We start from the raw sequence: 24,391 nt of genomic DNA on the forward strand, positions 1-24,391 counted from the left end.
ACCCTGATCGAAATGGCCTAAAACTGTCGTGCCACAGCAACAAGAGGCAGAAACCGATAGGAAAGTCCTGTGAGGAAAATCTTTCATTTGCTCAACACTAGCTTTTACTCCGGCAATGTGTAGGTCAATGGTGTAAGGTAGAACAGTGTGGGGAAAATCTTGGGCAATCCAGGCCTAGCCCTTGTGAAATTGAGGCACTTTACTGTGGGCTATTAAGCCTGGCACTAGGCCTTAGGAATACACCTTCAGTTAAAATTTTCAATTTTAAAGTTAATCATATACAATAGGCAAGGGACAAGACATACCAGACAAATGGGAATAGGGGGAGAAATATTATGCAACCAGGTTAGCCATCTGTGTTTTTTCATTTTTCAGTTACTTTCTATTACTGACAACAGATTCAACACACACTCCTATAACAGACACCAGGCCCTTATTTTCTGTTACACTTTTCAAATATGTAAGCCATAAACACAGGTAAAATATTGTGTACATATACTTTAATGTTCATTGGTAAAAAAGTAGATCAAAGGAAAAATATACAACAGATTTACCTCCCACATTTATTGAGTGAACCTTAAAAGTACAGCAGCATCACAGTTGGCAGACTGCAGCTTACCTGAAAAACAAAATATTGATTAGGCACCAAATATTGAACAAGATTACTCGGTATGAAAAGGCACAACTTTTTAATGGAGCAGATACATTACGGATTTCAAAAAGGAAGTTTCTAGTTATGCAATTAAGGTTACCTTGAAAATACTAGTTTCAGGTTATTTTATTCAAATATAATCTTGAAAATATAAGTTATGTGTAAACATTACAGGCAACTATAGAAATCTTTATAATGTCAAGTTTCATCAGTAGATACATTTCTGATTTAAGATTGTTTCTAGTAATGCAATGTAAGTAATCTTGAATTCATTGAGGTTCCACAAGTAGATACATTTCCGATTTCAAATGAAAGTATTTACAGTACTGCAAGTATTTACAGTACTGCAGTAAAGTTATCTTTACAATATTACAAGTTTAACGTGTAGACCTTAGTGTTAAGAACAAACTACAATACAAATACTCACTATAAAGGGAGAACAGTCTACTTTGACCTTGCACGCATCTTCCTGCGCTTACGCTTAAGCCTGCGCATACGCTTCTTTCTCCACTGAAAGAAAAGATAATAAATTACAATCGTCGCTTCTTTTTAAAAGCTAGATACACAAAAGTAAATTTAATTTCATAATTATTATAAGGGAGATTGAACAACCAAAATGAGTAACTACTCATACAGAGCTGGGGAATGAGGAAAGCCTTCAATAAGGAAAAACTAGCTGACATATAGAGCAACTCATTGTAGGGTGACCGCACCAGACAATAGAAGACTTTACCTTAATTCCATTTAATGTTTCTAGACTATCTTGTCTCTACTAAAAAGTATCGCCAGTGGTTAAATTATTGGGATGGGAAAATCTTGGGATCTACAAAGAAAATAAGTACTCTCGTGACTTTAATAGCATTCTTGTGGCAATATATTATTAGTATTGACCATTAGGAAAATGACACTTGGTATAGGCAAAAATTATCTTACGGTACCAGACATTATCTTTCACTTTGACTGACCACAGGCCACTCGGTCATAAAATTACTCAAATAAACCGACATTTATAACAATGCAAACAGCCTTGCACGAATGTGGATACCTACATCACAGGCAGCTAGGTCTATAAGCACCAAGGGATATACCCATATAATTTATGTTAAGACCTACAAGTGTACAATCAATTTAATACATTAAGGTTGATAGTCTTGTCAAACTAATACGGTACACCAAACTCCCACTGGCCCGCTTTTATCAACAGGTATTCACTACTTGCAAATTGATTTTCTATAAGATCATCCCATTACAGGATTTCTTTACATAGAGAAACATGATTTTGGTGGATTACTTTTCACAATGCACCACTTTTGTCGGACACTTCAGCTAAATTCAATGGCTGAACATGCAAAATTAGAATAGCAAGGAAAACTAGTTTGAAAGTTGACAAACACTCACTCCACTTCGGTAAACATACGACCTATTATATAAGAAAAAATGAAAGTTGACAAACACTCACTCCACTTTCGGTAAACATACGACCTATTATATAAGACAAAATGAAAGTTGACAAACCCTCACTCCACTTTCGGTAAACATACGACCTATTATATAAGAAAAAAAAGCCATGGGATAAATACTAACAATTATGGGACAAATACTAGACCTGTGATTTGCAGTAATAATTTAATGATACGAGATGATATAAAAAAAAAAATGGAAACACACGGTTCATGCAATTGGCTGCTGAAAATTTTAGTTCTCTACGATTCACTAAACATTCGTGTTTTTTTTTTGCTCCGCCATGGCTCGCTTCCTTGCAAAATAGAAAAACATCAAGCTATGTAATGGCAAGCAGTAATGTTATACTTTCATGAGTAACAATAGTTATACTATAAGCTGAACAGAGGGCATTTTCATCATAATCAACTGCAGACTTATACAAAATTACACTTGGAAATACTGATTATTCCCATTATGCTCCCTCTTGGAGACTGACATGGGAGGTTGAAAAAAAAGTTGAAGCAAATATTGAAAATAAGAAAAATGTACTACAAATGTGTATGAAAAGAAAACTGGTGAAAATAAGGAACACAAAACTAAAGACAGACACGCCGTTGCAAAGGCGAAGCCTCAACCTGAATCTGATAAGGTGCAATATTTGGAAGTTCGTAATTGGTTAAAAAGCCAGGTAATGGTTACATCATACTATTTGGAGTACATATCCACATCTCCAAAACAAAAAATTCCAAGTTTAATTGCCCACTTTCTAATTTCATTTCCTCACTGTGCTATTCTCCCCGTTGTAACCAGGTGTGACGGTCTGAACGATCCCCGGGTCTCATAATTCTCCTTGACATTGTATATTGGTCCTCTTCCGTCATTATCTAGCTTCGCTCACATGAAAATAAAACATCAAGCTCGTATGTACTGGCAAGCGGTAATGTTGAGCTGCGCACGCTAACATTACAGGAAAATAAAACAACTTTGTATGCACTGGCAAACGGTAATATTCGTGCATGCCCCCCTCCCAGTATCCTGCTTTTGTGACAGAAAAATCTTGTTAATAGATGATCCAATATAAAGGCAATTAACTAGAAATTTTACCTCCTGAGATATCTTTAGTATTGAAAATTACTCAAATTCAAATGAGCACAATTTTGCAGCGTAATATACATACAAACGAATGCTTCCAAGTATAGCTTAATTTATTGTATTCTTTCACTAGCGGTAATATCCATAATCTCCCAAAACCACTTCTGACATGAGGAAAGTTGAGACCAAGACATTGCACAACAAACATGACTATTGTAAATGTGTAGACAGGAGAAAACTAGAGGGGGGGGGGGGGGGGGCAGTAATGAAGATAGAAACCAGAAATGGAGTGGAACAACTGGAGAGTAGCCTCAGGGGTTCTTTGTGACAAAAGAATACCACTGAGGTTGTATGGACCGGAAACAGCAAGCACGAGGAAGACAGAAGAAGATGGATGTGGCAGAAATGAGAATGCTTAGGTGGATGACTGGGGTGACAACAGAGAATCGGATAAAAAATGACTACATAAGGGGGTCGACAAAGGTGGTGGAAATATCAAAGAAAGTGCAGGAAGGGAGGCTGAGATGGTATGGACACCTGATGAGGAGAGATGAGGACCCTGTTGGGAGACATACCATGGAGATGGAGGTTCAGGGAAGAAGAAGAGGGAGCCCAAGAAAGAGATGGAGGGACTGTGTGAGATGAGACTTACAGGAGAAGGGGATTGATGAGGCAGAAGCGCAGAATAGAAAAAGATGGAAACGGCAATCCCATATAAAAATGGGAACCAGCTGGGAAGAAGATTGAGGCACCAGATCAAGGAGATCTGGTGCTATATTTGCATAAATACTGGAAAAGTGTAATCAAGGAAGAAGAATGACAATACATTTGTTAATTGTATCATTCAAAGCAAGGAAAAACACATTGGGCTTTAATATAAAAAAAAGACACCAAGGGAAAATATAAACTGTATTGTAAAGTAGAAGAGAATTTTAAGCACTTCATACTTTGTCCACAGTGATAAAAGAAATGCAAGAGAGCTTCAACAACCGTACAAAGATTGTGCACAAATGGTAAGTGTACTACAATAAAGGTGGTTGAAAAAGAAGTGAAAATAAGGAACACAAAACGCGCTGATGCAAATGCGAAGCCTCGACTTCAAACAGTTTAGAAAATCAGGCAGATGTATTTATAGAAAAAAAAAATGCCCATCAAGATAGGGGTCAAGACCGATTAGAAGAGCAAGAGTACTACTAATAATCAAGATCTATAGCAAAGTAATCAGACTAGAGTTATTGCATGGACTAAGAGAGGACATTGATGTGCATTACGGGAATCCTTCCCTGAAAGCTTGAAAAATTATTAAAAAAGATTACAGAGAAAGTGAGTGTTGTGGATGGATGGTGGGAACATGTTGGGTAGAAGACAATAGTTTAAAGAGCTTGCATGGTGCCAGTTTAGTATGCACTCTTTGTTATTCTGGTTTAGCATGTGGCCTACCTGGCTTGTTAGGTTAGGACATAGTAAAAGATAGAATTTCATAGGCCATATTCGTATGGTAGGCCACATACTAAGCCAGCACCAGTTACATATAATAAAAAGCATTGGAAACAGCGTAAAGCATTTTTCCCTTTAATGTACGGCTAACATTGGTTAGAGTGACAAATACAAAAGGGTAGTTTGTAAACTATAATTTAAATGAATGCCCCTATTTCTTCTATAGGGTAGTTTAGGTGTTACTTTGTTGTGATTTTTCGAAACATTCCCATTGGGTTGAGTAAACTCTGACCCAATTTTGTAGAACATTAGAGCATCCTATATTAAATTACCTATATATAACGAGAATTTTTCAAAGATGTCATGTAAATTGGACAAAGCGGCCTTCATGAATGTTGACATCTCCGGACAATCGAATCCAAGATATCGATGCGCATTTCAATAAACTTTACCTAACTTTCTCATCGTTTATTATCAAAGTCTGGTTATACAAGCTCCATGCTTGATACATTGAACGAGGTTCCAGAGTTTAGGCAAAGGGTATTTACAATACTGTAAATTATAATTTCGGTTACGGATATCCAACTAAAATTGACTATATTACGAATTTTACGCCCTCGTAACTTAGCAAATAAATTAGCTATCCGTCCAATTCAAAGAGCAAATAAATTAGCTATCCGCCCAATTCTTTGATATCCTTAAAGGTTAGAACTCTTCGGATTATGGCAGTCCTGCGATGGAATAAGTAGATGAATAGCGCAGCGGTAACGTTTATCCCTGATTAGGTTATAACTACAGTTGCAAAATTTTAATACACTGACGACCCCTTCTACAGCCATGAACTTTACCCGCCTAGGTCTAGTCAATTGCGTACTAGACCTATTGCGCACTAGAGCTAGTTGGTTACACGTGGCCGATCGACCTACGTTCCTTTAGCTGTTTATTATTAACACTTTGACTAGTTGGTACAATTAATTCCAGTTCAGTCATTACGATTACTTCACAACAGTTTAGGACTTAGCTTACGTTATCCATACACTACAGTTTGGTTCTATTTAATAAAATTTCAAAAACAAATAAAAAATAAAATACACAATCACTAACAGTAAAACAATGCGTAATACTGTAAATAAAACTATTAAAAAACAAATAACACCTAGGAAAGAAATTCACACTACCTATCTAGCATGGACCACGTCGGTACACCATGTCCAGAAAAGCTTATTTTAAAAACAAAGTATCCACATAACATTTACTTACCTTAGCACGCATATTGCCGTATGTCGAATCTGTAATAAATGAAGAATCAATTAGAACTTGGATATAACAAATGCACTGTATAAATTCACAGATGAATCAGGATAAAAATTTCTAGGAAGAGGAGCACGTCCTTACCCGACGAAGCAGACGCTGTGAAGGGAAATGTTTAGGTTTGTGCCTGACGTCACGAACCAGACAATAGTGTTCTATAATGTGATAAACATTTTATAAATCTATGAGGTATAAACGGTTTTTAAAACAAATTTAAGTTATCATTTATTATGATTTTGTATATCTTATATTTTATTTTCCATATGTTATTTGATTTTGGAACTTAACTTTTGTCAATTTTAGAGGCCTGCCAATGACGTCATGATATCGAAAAGAAGGAAGAAAACTGGAGTCTAGATCTCGCTTATATTTGGAAAAACAATATGCAACAAACTAAAAAAAAAAAGTAAAAATAACGAAATTGCACTCTTAAGACTCATTTGATACTACATAATCAGAATTTATCTGCACTTTTCTTTAATTACTAGTGTCAAAGATTCAAGTACTTTACTCTGCTTAATTGCTGCAGACTCCAATGCTACACGGAAAGCCCTTGTATACTGCAGGACCTAAAAAATAAATTGTTAATAATATACATTCTTAAGTATCTAAATAATCATATAGCGTAATCCATGTTAATTTTCAAATCGACGCTATCTTGGTATTTTGAAAAAAAAAAAAAAAAAAAAAGTCTTCAACTTCTTGAAAGCCTTTACATCATTGATCCTTCTGATATCAAGTAAGGACTTGCTACATACAACCTTAGATCGAATAATTGAAGGTTCTAGCTCCTGCTGATATTATTCTAATAGTTCAATAAAGCTATTTCGCTTCGTGATTACGTATCACCTATCCAAATATCGAAATTCCCGTTGTTGTCATATCAGTTAGCTCACCGATAACATTACATTCTTTAATTTAATCTGAGCTTCGAAAATATAAGTAAAAATTTGCTCTTTTTAGTAGCAATTAGTGGAGTACGTAGTGGACAGTTGTGCATGAACTTAATGATTTACAATTCACTGACATTGAAGATGAATCTTTTGAGTGTTTAAAAATTAATTGGTAGACAAAAACTACTGTGAACGAACTCTTACTTAATATGTGAACTATTAACCAGAGTCTTAGGCCCAATCTTATTTCGCATCTATAGATCTATCAAAAGCAACCCAGAGACATGAATTGAAATTTAAGATATTAGAAGGATACACAATTATACTTCGCCACAAATTACATTAATGGTAACGTTGAAAATTTAAACCACTTTCTTACTAGTGTTAGTGTAATTACACAAGCTAAATGGAAATAAAACTAAGTTTATGGTGGTAAAAAAAAAAAATAGAGTCTTAGGCCCAATCTTATTTCGCATCTATAGATCTATCAAAAGCAACCCAGAAACATGAATTGAAGTTTAAGATATTTGAAGGATACGCAATTATACTTCGCCACAAATTACATTAATGGTAACGCTGAAAATTTCGCAAGGTAATGAGCACCGTCTGTAATTATCATTGCTACACAGAATATCAATACCAAATGAGTCCTATCTATAAACTCTAATTTGAACGGTTCCATTTCCAACTGGCACAATGTAAAACATATGTTTGAGTCCTTGATCAGTATCTGCAGCTACTCCACAGTCTAGACTACTATATTTTTTACCATACCAAAGCTTTTCAACACATCGATTTCCCTTTGTATTCAGCATCTTTTTTATGTTTTGTCTCATTTATTTTACACATTAGAAACAATCAAAATTAAATTATTTCGTTAGATGTAACCTTGCGCACCTAGATATCCTACAATTACGAACACAATTTCCACAAACTCTACTATATTTAACATTGTACATTCTTTAGTATTATGACCATATTTCTGAAGGTAAAACAATTTTAACACATGATCAATGACATTCATGTATATCTGTCCCCTTCATCGTGAATAGCTATTCGAAACTTAAGATCACATTCTAAAATTATGTAAGAAATCCCTCTCACTCTCGGCCAGTTTCTGAAATAGCATACTTATCGTCTCCTTTGGGCTAAGGGATTGAACTTGAAAAAACATTTCCTGCCGACTAATGCATTGACCGTACCATACTCTTTCTATTCATAATATATATAATACTTTAGATTTTTGTTGTTGATTTGATCTATTTTCTCACGGCATCTTCTCCATGCTATATACTTTGGTCGTTGACCTATAGTTACTGGTCCCATCAGGAACATGAACAGCATTAAGCCACCATGAAAGGATACATCGTATCAACAATTGTATAAGTAACCTGTTTTTTTTATATACCTGAAGTTTTAGAAAACCTTTTAACCAGCAAGTCACTTTTTTTTTTTTAACTTTATTCGTAAAAAATACCTTCCACATTCTAGGAGCAGAAAGGTCTCCCTCTCAGCAGCATCAAATAGTTCAACTGTTTTCGCAAAATCATCCAAAAATTCAAATTTCTTTGGTATAATAATTAGATTTACAGAAAATTTTCATAAATCCACCAACTGACTCTCTCTGCATTTTTTCAAAGATCAGTTTTCACCCGTCAATACAATAATTTCCCTTAAAATTTACTTAAAGGGCTGTTTACCTGGTTCTATCATGTCAGGAAATCTTACGCACTGGGCCTACAGAACCCTATAAGGTTAGTTTGTCGTATACATCCTTAAGTAATTAAGGTATCACACAACGTATTCTGCGTTAATTGTCGAAACACCTAGAAAACAAGAAAGTTTTCAGTTTCTTCTTGGAAGCCTCAATATCTTCAGTATTTCGAATGTCCATTGGGAGCTTGTTATATATAGTCTTGGGGCCTCATATTTAAAAACTCTAGAATCTATAGCAGACATACATCTTGGTTCCAGTAACTCGAAATCATATGTAATTATTCTAGTGTCGACATGATTCGTTGGCTGCACGTGTAGTAATTCTCTTTAGATAATTTGGACGTCCGGTTCTGATAACTTGAGTTATTGCACATATCTTAAACTTACACCATTTTAATATTAAATGCATTCTATCCATGTAATTAAGACGAAGTCACTTATTTTTTTTAATATCACCTTTAATACCCTCTAAATTAGAAAAAAATACACGTTATCACACTACTCTTAGCCTTTATCTTTTCCTGTTTCAGATCTGCCCGTGGGTCAAATAAATACTGTATATCCCTTTTCATCACATTGAAGGTTTATAAGCACTTTCATTTCCTACAGACATTTCTCATTTACAACCGATAAAATTATGCTAAATGAAGTAGTTTTCATCCGCTCACAATGCGATCACACTTAGCAAACACGGCTTTACTGCACCACCCAAGGTCTATATGGCACCACTACTCTCACACAATCTTTATTTTTCTCTTTACAATTTAAGACACACTGTAGCTGGTCAAGAACTAGGTGGAAAACAATATTCAAGACGCGACAGAGTAAAAGAATAAAGACAACTAATACAGAAATCTCCAAAATCACCCATGACTAAAATTAACAATCATCGACCTAAGAATTCTGGCCCACATACCATACGTATATTTTAATTATTATTATTATTATTATTATTATTATTATTATTATTATAACTTGCTAAGCTACAACCTTAGTTGGAAGAGTAGGATGCGATAAGCCCAAGGTCTCTAACAAGGAAAAATAGTCCAGTGAGGAAAGGGAATATACTATAAGAGAAGTAATGAACAATTAGAATAAAATATTTTAAGAATAGTAACAACATTAATACAGATATTTCATATATAAACTGTAAAAACTTAAAAAAGAGGAAGAAAAATAAGAGAACAGTGCCCGAGTATATCCTCAAGTAAGAGAACTCTAACCCAAGACAGTGAGTGAACTGTGGAAGACTATAGTACAGAAGTCATGGCACTACCCAAGACTAGAGAACAATGGTTTGATTTTGGAGTCGCCTTCTCTTAGAAGAGCTGCCTATCATAGCTAGTCTCCTCTACCATTACCAAGAGGAAGGTAGCCACTGAACAATTACATTGCAATGGTTAACCACTTAAGCAAAGGAGAATTGTTTAGTAATCTCAGTGCTGTCAGGTGTAGGCCTATAAGGACAGGGGAGAATGTGGAAAGAATAGGCAAGACTATTCGGTGTATGTATAAACTATAGAAAAATAAGTCGTAATGAGAGAGAGAGAGAGAGAGAGAGAGAGAGAGAGAGAGAGAGAGAGAGAGAGAGAGAGAGAGAGAGAGAGAGAGAGAGAATGTATTACTGTCTGACTAGTCAAAAGACCCAATAACTCTAGCGGTAGTATATCAACAGGTAGCTGGTGCCCTGCCCTATCTATCTACCTACTATAGATGCTTCCCACATACTACCATTGTTATAACTATTATCCCATAGGTTTAAAGACAGTATATCAAAATCAAACGAAGCTAAAACATCATCAAACAGATGTTATGTTCTCACAAGCTTTTTGAATGATTGTTTTAGTTTTATTGTGGTATACAACTTACATCATTATCCTTTGATCAATCAGGAACCCTAACGGATGATGTAATGCTTCTTAGAAATTATAAATCAAGACCCAAAGAATATTGTTTATAGTGTTAAACGGGACAAAAATATTTTTAATATTATAATCATAATTATTATGATACTTGAATGTGCAATATAATCATATACACATGTTATACAACAAAACTGAAGATTTGATGAGAATCAATATTCGAAAGACCCGAAGTTGCAAACGCAGATATTCGCAACAGAATATAAACAAAAGTTTGATTGACGTCAAGTTTTAGGAAATGTATAATGTAAACAGCCCCGTCAAAACCCCTTTATCTCCTCAGTCCGGCATCTAAGTCCTATTAACTAACCTAGAAACTTTATCTTTAGGTGAGTTAATCCTTCATTCTTTACAAAAGGTTATAATAGATTCATAGAAATAGAGAAATTTGGTCAACAAGCTGTCAGGCCTAGCCTAGAACCCTTTTATACTTTGGTTACGGTAATTGGACAAATGGGCACATCCCACCTTGGGTAAATCGTGTTACCTATTAACGGTGGGAGTGATGAAAGTCAGACATTGTTACACGTAGTTTATCCATAGGATATCTTGATTGGGGTCCACATCATGATAGGCAACCAGAAGTTGTGTTAACGTCGCCTGGTAAGAGTCGTTGATTGGTTATGCCACCGTAGGGTATGGAATGTTATTGAATAAGAGGGAAGTATTAGTTAGAAGGGGTCTATTCAACTTAGGAATTACAGAGGTATGTGTGTAGGTCATCGGGTTACCAGGCCTGCTGCTCGCAGAGAAAACGAGAATTCGGAGCCTTTGTATATTTGTGGCCAGTTTCTCCTTTGTGGACTGAAAATGGACATCAACTGACCCAAACTTTTCCCCCTAACCTAACCAACAAGCCGTGTCCTTACCTACTTCACTTAACAGGCCTGCGACCCCCCTTACACGGCCGTATGCTAAGTTGGCCATAATCAAACATACAGGTGGCCGCTATCATACATATACCCCGAGAATTCTTCCTATGGTCGTCACCCATATCTTATTGCATCTATTGGTATGTTGGTAATGAACTAACATTAATTATTCACTTACTGGTCTTCGTAAAGGTGGGGCTTGCTATGCTCGCAATTAAACATTATTTTAATACTCCTCTGTTCTGGCAAATGGTACATTTTACACTACGCTGGTTAGCCAAGTGGGCAAGTGTTTTGGTGGACAAGGAATCTGTAACCCAACATTATATGCACTACCCAATACAGACTTCTGACACTTATCTTCATCAAAATTTTTGAAGGCCTCCAAAAATACACTAGGAAAACCTTATTTTCTCCGAAAGTATTACTGGGTAGCAAACATAGTGTTGAGACTTAGTCTCAGGGTAAGTTGAGGATACATCAGTCCAAGGCAGATGTTGCAGGGTGGCAAGCATCCCGTGATAGTTGAGTAGGTAAAGATGTGGCTCCTATGTTAGGTTAGGTGGAGAACCATAGGTTAGTTAGTACACTGGTGTTTGGTATCCTTTTTAAAAAACTGGTTTTTCATTCATAACTTTTGAAATATTGAAGCGTTCATAATTTGGAAAACACCGATTTCGTCCAATTATTTTCATAAGAACAGTTAAAGGTATCTATGAATACAGTAGGAACTGCAATTTTATCTAGAGCTGGGGTTGGTTTTGTGACCCCTCCTGGTAGGTAAGAACAAGTAAGCTTTGGTTAGGTTAGGTCCCCACCTAACTGTTGGGTTAAGTTGTAATCTTGGTTCAGGGTCGAGGAATAGCCACTTGTAGTTTATTTTATTTTTTATTTTATCTTCCTGACACTGTACATTATTTTGTCTCTTTCTCCACAAGTGACAAAACATTTATTTCTTCTTTATATTTCATTCACAGCATAAAAGTGATCATATCATTTTCTTTGTCATCTGTGTATGGTTGTTGTTGCTTGATTAATTCATTTCCTTAAATCTTCTTTGTATGGTCTATGTAGATTCATTTATTTATTTTTTCTATTTGTTCCGTAACTGAAATACAAACCACGCTATTTAATATGGGTAATTACTTTTGGCGTAGCTGAAATGACGAGCCATTAGAATTTTAACGAGGGTTTACTACCCCACCGCTAGTTAGCGGCGGGGGGTAGGGAGGGTAGCTTGCTACCGCCCTCCCTCACACACACCTGTGCTGAGCTCTCTTTGCTCTCAGCTCGGGTGGTAGTCGGACGTGTCCGCTGTCACCCTCGCCTTCTCTGACAGCCATTACTAATCTTTTGTTTGCTTTTTTTTGACAGAGTGTTTGTGAAGTTGGCCTTTGCGATGCGTAAGTGTTCCGGTTTACCTGACTGGCCTTGTGGAACTTATATGGTCGAAACGGACCCACACACCTTGTGTCCTTACTGTAGGGGCCAACGGTGTGATAAGAGTAACATATGTGGTGAGTGTAGGGATTGGTCTACCTCCCAATGGGAGAGGTTTTCCCGGCGCCGGAAGAAGTCCAGGCGGGATATTTCTCCTTCGAAGATTTCTTTGAAAGGAGAAAATCCCAAGGGCTCTTCTTCCGTGCCCCAAACCTCCTCCAAAGCTCCCACTCGATCGGTTTCTTCCGAGAAACTGTCGAGTGGTAGCGTAGACCGCAGTTCTGTTGACCGATCTCGGGGTTTGGGAGAGGGAGTTGCCTTCCATTGCGCGGCAGCTCCTCCTCCTCCCCCGGGGGAGGAATTTATTTCTAATGTCAATGTAACTAATCATGATTTGTTGCAGCTTTGGGCTTCCTTGGGGCTTGAGGGTTCGCCCTCCAAGGAAGCCTTGTTTGACATGATCAAATTGGGAGCAGCTGTCAAACAATCGCCGACTTTAGCAGAGGTCGATCCTCTGTCTATCGTCGACTTTGTTGTGACAGAGGCTTCTGATGAGTTGTATCAAACCTCTGCTCCTGATGTTGCTGATGTAGCTGAAGGCTTAGTTCCCTCCTCTGAACATCCTTCGAGGGAGGAACTAAGTCCAACGGTCTCTCTTGTCTGTGATTCTCCCCCTCGGGGGAGTTCACTAACAGAAACTCCTCTTCGGAGGACTGCTGGTCAGCCTGCTGACCCCACGGCCCCCAGAGGGCGTATAAGGCGTAAAACCTGCCTTCCTCTTCGCCGTAGAAGACTTCCTTCACCTTACAAGGGTGTTAGGAGGCAACTCTTCGGCTCGTCATCCCCGCAGTCTGCCGCAGAGGAACCTCGCCGTCATTCACCGACCCTGCCAGCTACATCCCTGGACCTCTCCGCAGATCGTTCACGATCTCCTTTGGTGGAAGGTCGTCCTTACAAAGGACACGCCAACCTTCCACCCGCCAGACCTGCTGACCTGCCGTCGCCGTTCCTGGCCGCTGATGCGCTGTGGGCGCCTACCAACCCTGTTTTTAAACGGGCATCGGTCCCTTCGGGGCACAAGGGACTTTCTCACAATGTGACTAAGTCCCTTACACACCAGGAATCCCCTGCGCGCCATTGTTCGCCTGCGCGCAAACGCTCTCCAGCTGTTGATCCTGTTATAGCGCACCAGCGCTCTTCTGCGCGCCAACGCTCACCTGCGCGCCATTGCTCACCTGCGCGTCAGCGCGCTCCTGTGCGCCAACGCTCTCCTGCTCGCCATCGCGCCATTGCGCGCCCTCATCCTGATGCACGCCATGCGCGCCCACGATCTCCTGCGCACCAGTGCTCGCCTGCGCGCCAGCGCTCTCCTACGCGCCAGCACTCGCCTGCGCGCCAACGATCTCCTGCGCGCCCACAATCTTCGGATCTGGGCGCAAAGGGGAAGGTAATCTTTTCCCCTGCTCGCCAGCGCGCCATCCTTCACCTACGCGCCATTGCGCGCAGTCTCCATCGCGCCCTCCTGTTGTTGTTCCTGATGTGCGCCCTCATGCGCGCCCGCGCGCAAGGGATATATCCCCTGCGCGCGCGCCCAACGTTATCGCCCTCACAGGCTCATCGTGATCCTCCGCGCGTGCGAACAATCGCCTTCGCGCGAGCGCTTATTCAGTTTGCTGCGCGCCCTCTGCTGTCACCAGAACGCGCCCCTGCACGCCATCGATCGCCCACGCGCCAACGCGTGCCCTCGCCTGCACGCCAGCGCTTGCCGCGCACCCGCGTCATCGCTTACGCGTGCGATCAATCGCCCGCGCTCGATTCAGGTAAGATCCCATCGCGCGACCCCCAGCGCGATCCCATGTGCGAGGCTGCAGGACGATGCGCGGCCAGGTCATCGTCATCGCTTCCCCGTCCCCCCCTCACAAGTGCAGAACAGCGCGCTCGCCGGAGGGAGAGAGAACTCCGGATAGGTCCAGGAACTTGCCTTCTTCTTTTCAGGCCGACCCTGCTTTGGTAACTCCTCCTAGGGATCGAACGATCCCCTTCCCTCCAGAGGGAGTATCTGCGCTGTCAGTCGGCAGCCCTGGTTTGGGTCCCTTGTCAGAGTGGTCGTACAGGCTTTTAAGCCTGTTCTCTCTGAGCTGGGACACAAATCAGTGGCAGTTTCGACTCCCCTGAAGAGGAAGAGAGGAGTAGCTGACGTGGTGACTTCTCCAAGGGCGAAGTTGACTCCTCGGAAGTCTTTGAGGAAGGTCTCCTCCCCCCCCCCAGACTTTCTCTCCCTCCCCTTCGGACGAAGATTTCCTGTCCTCGGGAGTCACGTGAGGTGAGGCGTTCCCCCATCGCACCAATGAGGGAAACCGCACCTCACGTAGAGAAGTCTTCTCGGGTCGGGGTGGAGAAGAGCCTCCCACCATCACTGCTGGAGTCCTGTAACCCTCCCAGGAGGGAGTCGAAGGACTCCAAGACAATTCCAAAGTCATCCTCAAGGATTAGACCAGAGCCAGCCAAGCCCTCGGAGAACGTCCACAAGTCCCCCAAAGAAGAGCCTTTAGGGTCAGGAGACTTCGCTGCCAGCCCTTCAGGAGGAGAGCTTTAGGAGTCAGAGCATGCGTTCTGGCAGGTTCTGACCCTGATGAGGAATCTCAATGGGTTCGCGGACCCAGAGATTCCTCCTCATTAGGGCAAGGACACGGTCTTGGACCGAGTCTTTGGTACTCAAAAACCCTCTAGGGCCAGTGTGGCTTTGCCTTGATCCCAAGGGGTTAAGAGTGCCGGGGATGAGGTCGAGGGCCAGCTCTCCGAGCTTGCCTCCTCCAGTCGGTCCAGCGCCGGTAACAAACTCCTCCCGCCTCCTTGTGTCCATCAGAGGAGGTACTTCGACATCATAGAGGAGACTTGTTTAGCCCTTCCTTTACACCACTCTTTGGAAGAGCTTACCAGGGGAGTCCCTCTAGAGAGACTCTCCACCCGGCAAGTGTCTTTCTCAGCTACGGAGATCCTCAGCCAGGAGAAGGTGGCGAAGTGTGCCATGCAGGCAACTTCGTGGCTGGACATCTGGCTAGGGTGTCTGGGCATACTGTTACGATCTGAGGACTTGTCCAAGGAGAGTACCAGGAGGGCCATGGAGACCTTTCTACTTTCAGGCACTCATACCATCGAGTTTCTAGCCCACCAAGTCTCGAACTTGTGGGCTAATACCATCTTGAAGTGTCGAGATGCGGTGTCTGAGAGATTCCACCAGAAAGTCCCCAGCATCGAGATCAGCAGGCTCAGACATTCTTCCATCTTGGGGAGGAATCTGTTTGAGCCTAAGGACGTGGAGCAGGCAGCTGAGATGTGGAGGAAGTCCAACCAGGACTCTCTCCTACATAGGACTTTATCATCAAAGCCCTATAAACCTCCAGCAACCCAGCAACCACACCCTACCAAGACCACGAAACCGGCAACGGCAGCGAAGACAACAGTGTCAAAGCCCTTTCCTGCCAAGGACAAGAAAGGCAAAAAGTCCTCCAGGGGAGGAAAAAGTCCTAGAGGGAGTGCCCGAGGCCGCAAACGCTAGGATTGGCAGTCCCCCAGCATGTCCACCAGTGGGGAGATGCCTACAAAGTTGCGCAAGCAGGTGGCAGCAACTCGGGGCCGATTCCTGGACGATTTCCGTAATCAGTCAAGGATATCGCTTCCCGTTCATAACATCTCTACCTCCCTTGACAGCGAATCCAGTGTCGTTGAGCTCCCTTGCTATGGGATCGGCAAGGAGGCAAGCCCTTCGGGCAGAAGTCGAGACCATGTTGAAGAAGGGCGCTCTCCAAGAGGTCGTCGACGGGTCCCCAGGCTTCTTCAGTCGACTCTTTCTTGTAAAGAAGGCGTCTGGAGGCTGGAGACCAGTCATCGACCTCTCAGCTCTGAACAGGTTTGTCAAGCAGACCCCGTTCAGCATGGAGACGGCAGACACGGTCAGACTTGCAGTGAGACCTCAAGACTTCATGTGTACACTGGATCTGAAGGACGCGTACTTCCAGATCCCAGTCCATCCGTCTTCAAGAAAGTACTTAAGATTTAGCCTAGACAACAAGATCTACCAGTTCAAGGTGCTGTGTTTCGGTCTCTCCACAGCACCTCAGGTTTTCACCAGAGTGTTCACCCTAATATCGTCGTGGGCACACAGGATCGGCATCCGTCTCCTCCGTTATCGGACACCGAGAAAAACTTCTGGGACTTTGCCAGGATCTGCTGACCATGATAAATCTCGAGAAGTCTTCTCTGCTTCCTACTCAAAGACTGGCACAGTATATCTAGGCATGAAAATAGACACCAATCTCCACAAAGCCTTCCCATCAGACGACAGGATAGCAAGGCTGAGGAGGGTCGCGAGTCCTTTCCTCAGACGAGAAGAACTCCCAGCCCAATCGTGGTTACGTCTCCTTGGTCACCTCTCATCCCTGGCCCGTCTAGTTTCCAACAGTCGCCTCAGAATGAGATCTCTGCAATGGCGACTCAAGTCCCGGTGAAATCAAGGACACGATTCCCCGGACGTCATGATCCCTATGGGTCCTGCGGAACGGACAGATCTTCAGTGGTGGGTGACAGACGGGAACCTACGAAGGGGAGTGGATCTTCTCGTCCTCCCCCCGGATTTGATGCTGTTTTCGGACGCCTCAAAGAAAGGATGGGGGGCCCACGTTATACACCACAGGACCTCAGGCCTGTGGTCAGAATCTGAAAAGTGCCTCCATATAAATCTGCTAGAAATGAAGGCCGTATTCCTGGCCCTTCAACAGTTCCAACAATACCTGGCGGGTCACTTTGTGGTGGTGATGAGCAACAACACCACAGTAGTGGCTTACATCAACAAGCAGGGCTGTACCTTTTCAGAGCAGCTATCCCATCTCACAGTAGAGATACTGAGATGGACCAAAGTCCACTCGATTCCACTATCGGCTCGCTTCATTCCAGGCAAGAGGAATGTGCTCGCCGACAGTCTGAGCAGAGCGTCTCAGATAGTGAGTACCGAGTGGTCTTTGGATCATCTAGTAGCCAACAAAGTCCTGACTTTGTGGGGTTCCCCGACTGTGGATCTGTTTGCTACAGCGCTGAACTTCAAGCTCCCGCTGTACTGCTCCCCAGTCCCGGATCCCAAGGCACTCTGGCAAGATGCTTTCCAACAATGGTGGGACAACATCGACGTACAGTATACGCCTTTCCCCCGTTCTGTCGGATGAGGAGGGTACTCAACAAGACCAGAATATCGGTCAATCTCTCGATGACCCTGATAGCTCCGCTATGGCATCACGCGGAATGGTTTCCGGACCTTCTGCAACTCCTAACGGAACTTCCGAGAGAACTCCCTCCACGACACTAGCTACTCAAACAACCACATGCCAACATCTTTCACAAAGCCGTAGCTTCGCTTCGACTTCACGCCTGGAGACTATCCAGCATCTCGCAGAGAGAGGGTTTTCGCAACAGGTTGCGAACAGGATGTCTGGACATCTGCGAAGGTCATCCGCAGGGGTCTACCAGGCAAAGTGGAGAGTTTTCTGTGGTTGGTGTCGTGGAAGGGGTATCTCTCCACTCGATGCCACTATTCCAGCAATAGCGGAGTTCTTCTTGTATTTGCGAGAAGAAATGCGCCTTTCAGTCTCAGCAGAGAAAGGCTATCACTCGGCCTTAAGTCTAGCCTTCAGGCTCAAAGGAGTGGACATTTCTTCTTCGCTGGAACTTTCCCTACTCATACGAAGTTATGAACTCTTCTGCTCTCAGTTGGAAGTGAGACCTCCTCCATGGAAAGTGGTTCGAGTTCTCAGGTCTCTTAAGAGACCTCCCTACGAACCATTTTGCCAGGCTTCAGATCGCCACCTGACTTAGAAGACGGTGTTCCTACTAGCTTTGGCCTCGGCCAAGCGAGTCAGTGTACTTCATGATCTCTCGTATGACATCGCCCATTCAAGGGGATGGGGGGAGGTAACGTTCAGATTCGTCCCTGAGTTTGTTGCTAAGACTCAGAATCCGGGAGTGCCGGACCCACGGTTCGACTCTTTCCAGGTGTCAAGTCTTTGTTCTGTAACAGATGACCTAGACCATCTCCTACTGTGCCGAGTAAGGAGTCTGAGGCTATATCTTAAAAGAACGGCTGCAGTTCGTCCCCAAGTGCAGGCATTGTTTGTGAGCACTGGGAGGACAAAGAGGAGGGTTACCAAGAATATCATCTCGGCATGGATTCGTAAGGTAATCCATCTATCCCTGAATCCTGACCCTCCTCTGTCACGTCGCCCTAGAGCACATGATGTTAGGGGCGTAGCTACGTCCCTGGCCTTCAAAAAGAACTTCTCAGTAACGCAGGTTCTACAAGCAGGGGTGTTGAAGCGTCAGATGACCTTCACAGCCCACTACCTGCAAGACGTGACCCACAGGAGGCTCGATACGTTCTCTATCGGCCCTGTGGTGGCTGCACAACAGCTGGTTTAAACCTCAGGCTCCTTAATGGACAAGTAGCAGAAGGTTGAGGGCATTGTTACCCGGTCTTAGTCTGCATGAATGAAAAGGTATGTCTGGCCCTTATTCTTTTCTTCATCCTCCCCTTTCTTGGGGAAAGCAGCATCCTGGGTTCTCTGCACAGCTGACCTCAAACCACTGCAGGTAAACCATGTTTCCTTGTGTTCCTAGTATTAAGCTAATACTGTCACGTCCCCATACCCTGACGAGGTGTTATTGGGAGAGTCCTAGCCTAAAGTTTCCATCTAAAGGACTTCAGTTCAACTTCCTAGGACGAGTCACTCTTCAAACCTTCACACACAGCTTAAATAGGCCGCAGCCCTTGCATAGCAAGGTGCTAGCGAGGTGCAGGGACTCCTTATTGTTGAGTGCTGACACTCAGATACTGAGTCCCTGGGCAAAGCCAAAAGCCAGTACTGGCCGGGACTTACCACCCTTCCAAAGGGTTGAGTCACCCATATTAAATAGCGTGGTCTGTATTTCAGTTACGGAACAAATGACAAATTCGTAGGTAAATTGTATTTTTCCTAACTATACAAACCCTAGCTATTTAATCAAACTTGCCCGCCAGCCCTATCCCCCGTGAAGTCCTACCTCTAAGCAAAGTGAGCTCAGCACAGGTGTGTGTGAGGGGTGGGGGTAACAAGCCCCCCCCCCCCCCCCCCCCCGCTAACTAGCGGTGAGGTAGTAAACCCTTGTTAAAATTCTAATGGCTCGTCATTTCAGCTACGCCGAAAGTAATTACCCATATTAAATAGCTAAGGTTTGTATAGTTAGGAAGAATACAAATTACCTACGAATTTGTCATATTCTGGTCAAAGTAAAAAAAAAAATTAATTATACCTTCTTTCATTTGTTCTTATGCATATACAAACATTTCATCCTTTAAACTGGGAGATGATTTTGGCTTGATCTGGAAGAGCCGTTTATTTTATTAATGAGGTAATTAATGACAGGTCGTGTGGGTGGGCGAGCCCCACCACGTTATAAGAGCCTCACTTTTTTCTTTTCTTTTCTTTTCTTTGCAGGAAGTGAATGCTGATTGTTGACTGCTATGATGGATGTGAAGCTAGAGATTCGTACTTGCTGGGTAAAGGGTAAATGTTGCAACCGGTGTATGAGTAAACTGGCTGTAGGGCTCTACTCTCTCTCGGTGTGTTTTGTAGGAGGCATGATTGGTTGCAGTCATCCCCGTTTACCAAGCGTAGGTCGTGGCCTCCAGTGCAGTGGCAGGCGTATGCCCCTGAAGGGAAAAAGAGAACTGATCCTTCTCTGAGGTCTGTTCTGGGAACACCGAAGAAGATTTCGAAGAATATTTAGTTTTTTTTTCTCCTGAGTTAATGCATGCAGTGCATACACCCTTGGCTCAGTCTCCGGGAAGTGTGTATCTAAAGGAAGGAGCCCTCAAGTGTACATCAATGGGCTTTTCATGCTTTGGTGGTGAGTGGGGCTTCCCTAGTGTTTGTCACACCCCATCGGAGGTTGGAGTGTCTCCATCTGTTCCCCTGCAGACCGGTGACGATGACGTTTGACCTAGGAAGGCTTAGACCTCCTTAGGTCTTTCAGGTAGGCCCTCCATGACTTTGTTGAGGGAGCTGGTAGTTAGTACAACCTCTCAACCAATGTTCCCGGTACCAGTGTCTCCTGATGTGACACCAGTGGTGAAAGTCGAGATTATGCCCCCAATGTCAGTGATCCTGGTGATGCCAACTGTAGTACCTCCCTTTCCCATATGTCAGCTACCCCTTCCCCGTGTCAGCCACCCCTTCCCCTGTGTTAGCCACCCCTTCCCCAGTGTTAGCCACCCCTTCCCCTGTGTTAGCCACTCCTTATCCTGTGTCTATCTGTCGACCCTTGTGCCTAGGGTTTCGAGGCCTGTAACCCTTGTTCCCTCTATGCCTGTGACCCTGCTTGTTGCCATGTTGCAGGCCCCTGTGAGTGTGTCTTGCCTCCCACCCATGAAATTCTTCCTCAGTGTTGTGGTTCTCATTGGAATAACCTATATGGTTCCTGTTGAAACAACCCGTGTAATTCCTGTTGGAATAACCTCTGTGGTTTCTGACTTTATGGGGAGTTTTGTCATTGGTTGCTTGAGGTGTGCGTTCTTCTTCCTCCTCCTCCTCTGTTTCTTCCTCTTCTCCACTGCTTCTTCCTCCTCCACTGCTTCTTCCTCCTCCACTGCTTCTTCCTCCTCCTCCTCTTCTTCCTCCGCTTCTGCTTTTTCCTCCACCACCGCTTCTTCCTCCGACTTTGATTCTGATTCTGATTCTTCTTTTTCTAAGAAGAATAATAGGAAGTCCAGGAAGGCCAGCTGTAGTTGTAAGTAAAGGGATCCTTATGACACCACCTTTCTATTTTCAATATTAATCTTACCCGATAATCATGTAGCTGTCAACTCCGTTGCCCGACAGAATTCTACGGAAGGGATACGCCAGCGATCACTATATAAGAAGGGGGTGTACTCACCAGCGCCACCTGTGGCCAGGTACTGCAGTACTTCTTGTTGACACCACCTCAATTTTTCCTCTGTCGTGCTTCCGGCAAGACCTACATGGATACGCTTATAATTTTGGAGTCTTGTTCACGGTTTTTGGTGAAGTATTGCTCTAAGATTTCAGCTTTCGCTATACAGGAAACTTGTCTCTTAGCTTAGATAGCTTTTAGATTGATTTGATTAATGGTTAACGATATTTTGCTTTAATTGGAATCCCCCTTGACTGTTCTTGATTCAAGATGTCCGACCTTTCTCAAGCTCCTCCCCAAAGACGATGTAGGACTTGTATTAGGCGTATTCCGAAGGCCTCGGTTGATCCTCACACCGTTTGTTCCGACTGTAGGGGAAAATCCTGTCAGTTGGAAGATCGATGTGAGGAATGCGCCGGACTTTCGGAACTTGATTTTGTTCGATTCCTCAAGTATACCACTAAGTTAGAGAGAGAGAGAGTTAGGAGGAGTTCGGCTCGCTCTTCGCTTTATTCCTCACCCCATGATCCTCAACCTTTTCCTCCCCCTGTAGTGGCTACCCCCGATCCTACTATTTGTGCTCAGCCTGATATGTCTGATGTTTTACGTGCCATTCAGGCTTTAGGTGATAAAGTGGAGTCGGTAGTGAGTGACCACAAGTTCCTCTTGGCAGACGTCAAGGAACTTAAAGTGAAAAGTGCAGTGGGAAGTGGTAGTGCCAGTGCTGTGCCGAGTGCTAGTGTCAGTGTCAGTGTTGTGCGTGAGGGTACTTCTGTGCGTGCCAGTCGTCCTCCCAGTCCGGGACCTCTTGCAAGCTCCCAAGCCCAGGGGATAAGCAATGTCGAAGGGCAAAAGGGTTCGGCAGGCCTTGATCGGCGCACAGCAGTATCCTCGGTGGTTGCGGGCGTATCTTACAGAGATCGTCACTTCCACTCTCAGACGATTGAGCCCTTATTTTACTCGTCTGCAGAAGAATTTTCGGGGAGAAAACGCTGGACTCAGGTCTCAAGACCTCTTAAGCGTAAAGTCCAGACCGCACGAGTTGTACAGCCCGGATGTAGTCATTGGGCTAGCTCTGACTCGCCGCAGTCATCAGGTGACTGCACGCCTCCTAAGAGAGGTAAGGCGATGCCTCAACAGACCTCAACTTCTGTTAAGGCTCTGCCTCAACAGACCTCAACGTCTGTTGATCCCAAGATGGCTTTGCTGCAGTCTATGCAGTCGCAGCTTGCGGTATTGATGCGTGAGTTTCAGGCAAAGAAGGTTACACCTCCTCCTACGAGCGCTCCTCCTCCTCTACGCAGTCCAGTCTGCCAGACGTACGAAGTTGAGGCTCCTCAAGCTACCTCCATGCGTGAGCTACCGCGTTGGGAGTTGCCAGATACCAGCGTTGTGCAGGAACCTCTTACCACGCGGCAACCTCCTCAACAATGGGGACAGGAGTCTTATGCCTTACAACCTCCTCTACCTTTGAGGCAAGAGTTTCTTGCAGTAAGACCATCCTCGAGGCAGCAACCTCTTGAGGTACGATAACCTCTACCATCCTTGAGGCAGCCACCTCAGCTCTCGCAGCTGATACCTCCCCTTTCCTCGAGGCGAGAACCTCAACTCTCGAGGCAAGCACCTCAAGAACCTCAACTCGTGAGACAGGAGCCGCTTTCTGCGCAGCCGCCACCTCAACTCTCGCAGCACCCACCTCAAGAACCTCAACTCGTGAGACAGGAACCTCTTACTGCGCAGCCACCTCAACCCTTGAAGCAAGCGCAACTCTTGAGACATGAACCTCATGCAATGAGTCAGCCACCTCAACGCATGCATCTACCTCTTTCTCCTCAGCTTGAGCAGACTTTGCAGCCTGAACCTCAGGTTTTACTACAGTCGCCTCTCACACCGCTTGCTCCCCAGACTCCCGCAGAGCCTCCTTCTTCCCAGCCTCATGACTTTGTCATTACCAGCCCTCATCCTCTTCAACAGAGACTTGAGGATGAATCCACAAGTGTATATGCACCCGCTTGTCAGGATTCTGCCGTTCAGCATACCGCTGTAACTTTACCTCTCGCTTCTCAACCCTCAGGTGATGAGGTTTCTGAGGAGGAAGCTGCGCACCTGGATGATCCCTCTTCGGACGTGGAGGAACCCAAGTCGTTACCACCCTCCATTGACTTTCGCAAGGTCCTGGCTCTTTTCAGAGAAGTTTACCCGGATCACTTTGTGTCTGCTACCCCTCGCTCTCCTCCATCAGAGTTTTCTCTAGGCATGCAACCTGTTAAGTCTGCCTACACTAAGCTCGTCTTCGCTAGATCTTCTAAGAGAGCTTTGAGAATGTTAGGGGATTGGTTGCAGTCCAAGCAGCAACTAGGGAAGACGTCATTCATGTTTCCACCTACTAAGCTGACTTCTAAGGCGGGCGTATGGTATGCCACAGGAGAGGAACCAGGCTTGGGAATCCCTGCCTCTGCCCAGGCTGACTTCTCAAGTTTGGTTGACTCTCCACGAAGGTTGGCTATGAGGCGCTCTAAGGTCTGCTGGACCTTTTCTGACTTAGACCACTTCTTAAAGGGAGTCTTTCGCGCCTTTGAGATTTTTAATTTTCTCGACTGGTGCCTGGGGGCCTTGAGCAAGAAGACTGCCCCATCTGACAAGGACTCGGCCATGCTT

The 24,391-nt window shown here is 43.8% G+C and overlaps 1 protein-coding gene and 1 long non-coding RNA gene across 2 annotated transcripts in view; one reads left to right on the top strand and one right to left on the bottom strand.

Moving 5' to 3' along the window:
• Nucleotides 1-549: 549 nt before the first annotated feature.
• LOC137634137 (uncharacterized) lies at nucleotides 550-6,110 on the bottom strand. Its single transcript, XR_011042458.1, has 4 exons — nucleotides 6,020-6,110; nucleotides 5,885-5,913; nucleotides 1,080-1,162; nucleotides 550-619 (listed from the first exon to the last, which is right to left on the bottom strand). It is a non-coding gene; the product is annotated as an uncharacterized lncRNA (long non-coding RNA).
• A 4,530-nt stretch (nucleotides 6,111-10,640) lies between these two features.
• The window catches only part of Taf5 (TATA-box binding protein associated factor 5), a 570,605-nt gene continuing 556,854 nt past the window's right edge, over nucleotides 10,641-24,391 (top strand). Inside the window, exon 1 of the mRNA XM_068366349.1 lies at nucleotides 10,641-10,795. The gene's annotated coding sequence lies outside the window, so the exon portion shown is untranslated. The remainder of the gene's footprint in view (nucleotides 10,796-24,391) is intronic.

The sequence above is a fragment of the Palaemon carinicauda genome, chromosome 44 (genome assembly GCF_036898095.1).
Source record: "Palaemon carinicauda isolate YSFRI2023 chromosome 44, ASM3689809v2, whole genome shotgun sequence".
Lineage (NCBI taxonomy): Eukaryota > Metazoa > Arthropoda > Malacostraca > Decapoda > Palaemonidae > Palaemon > Palaemon carinicauda.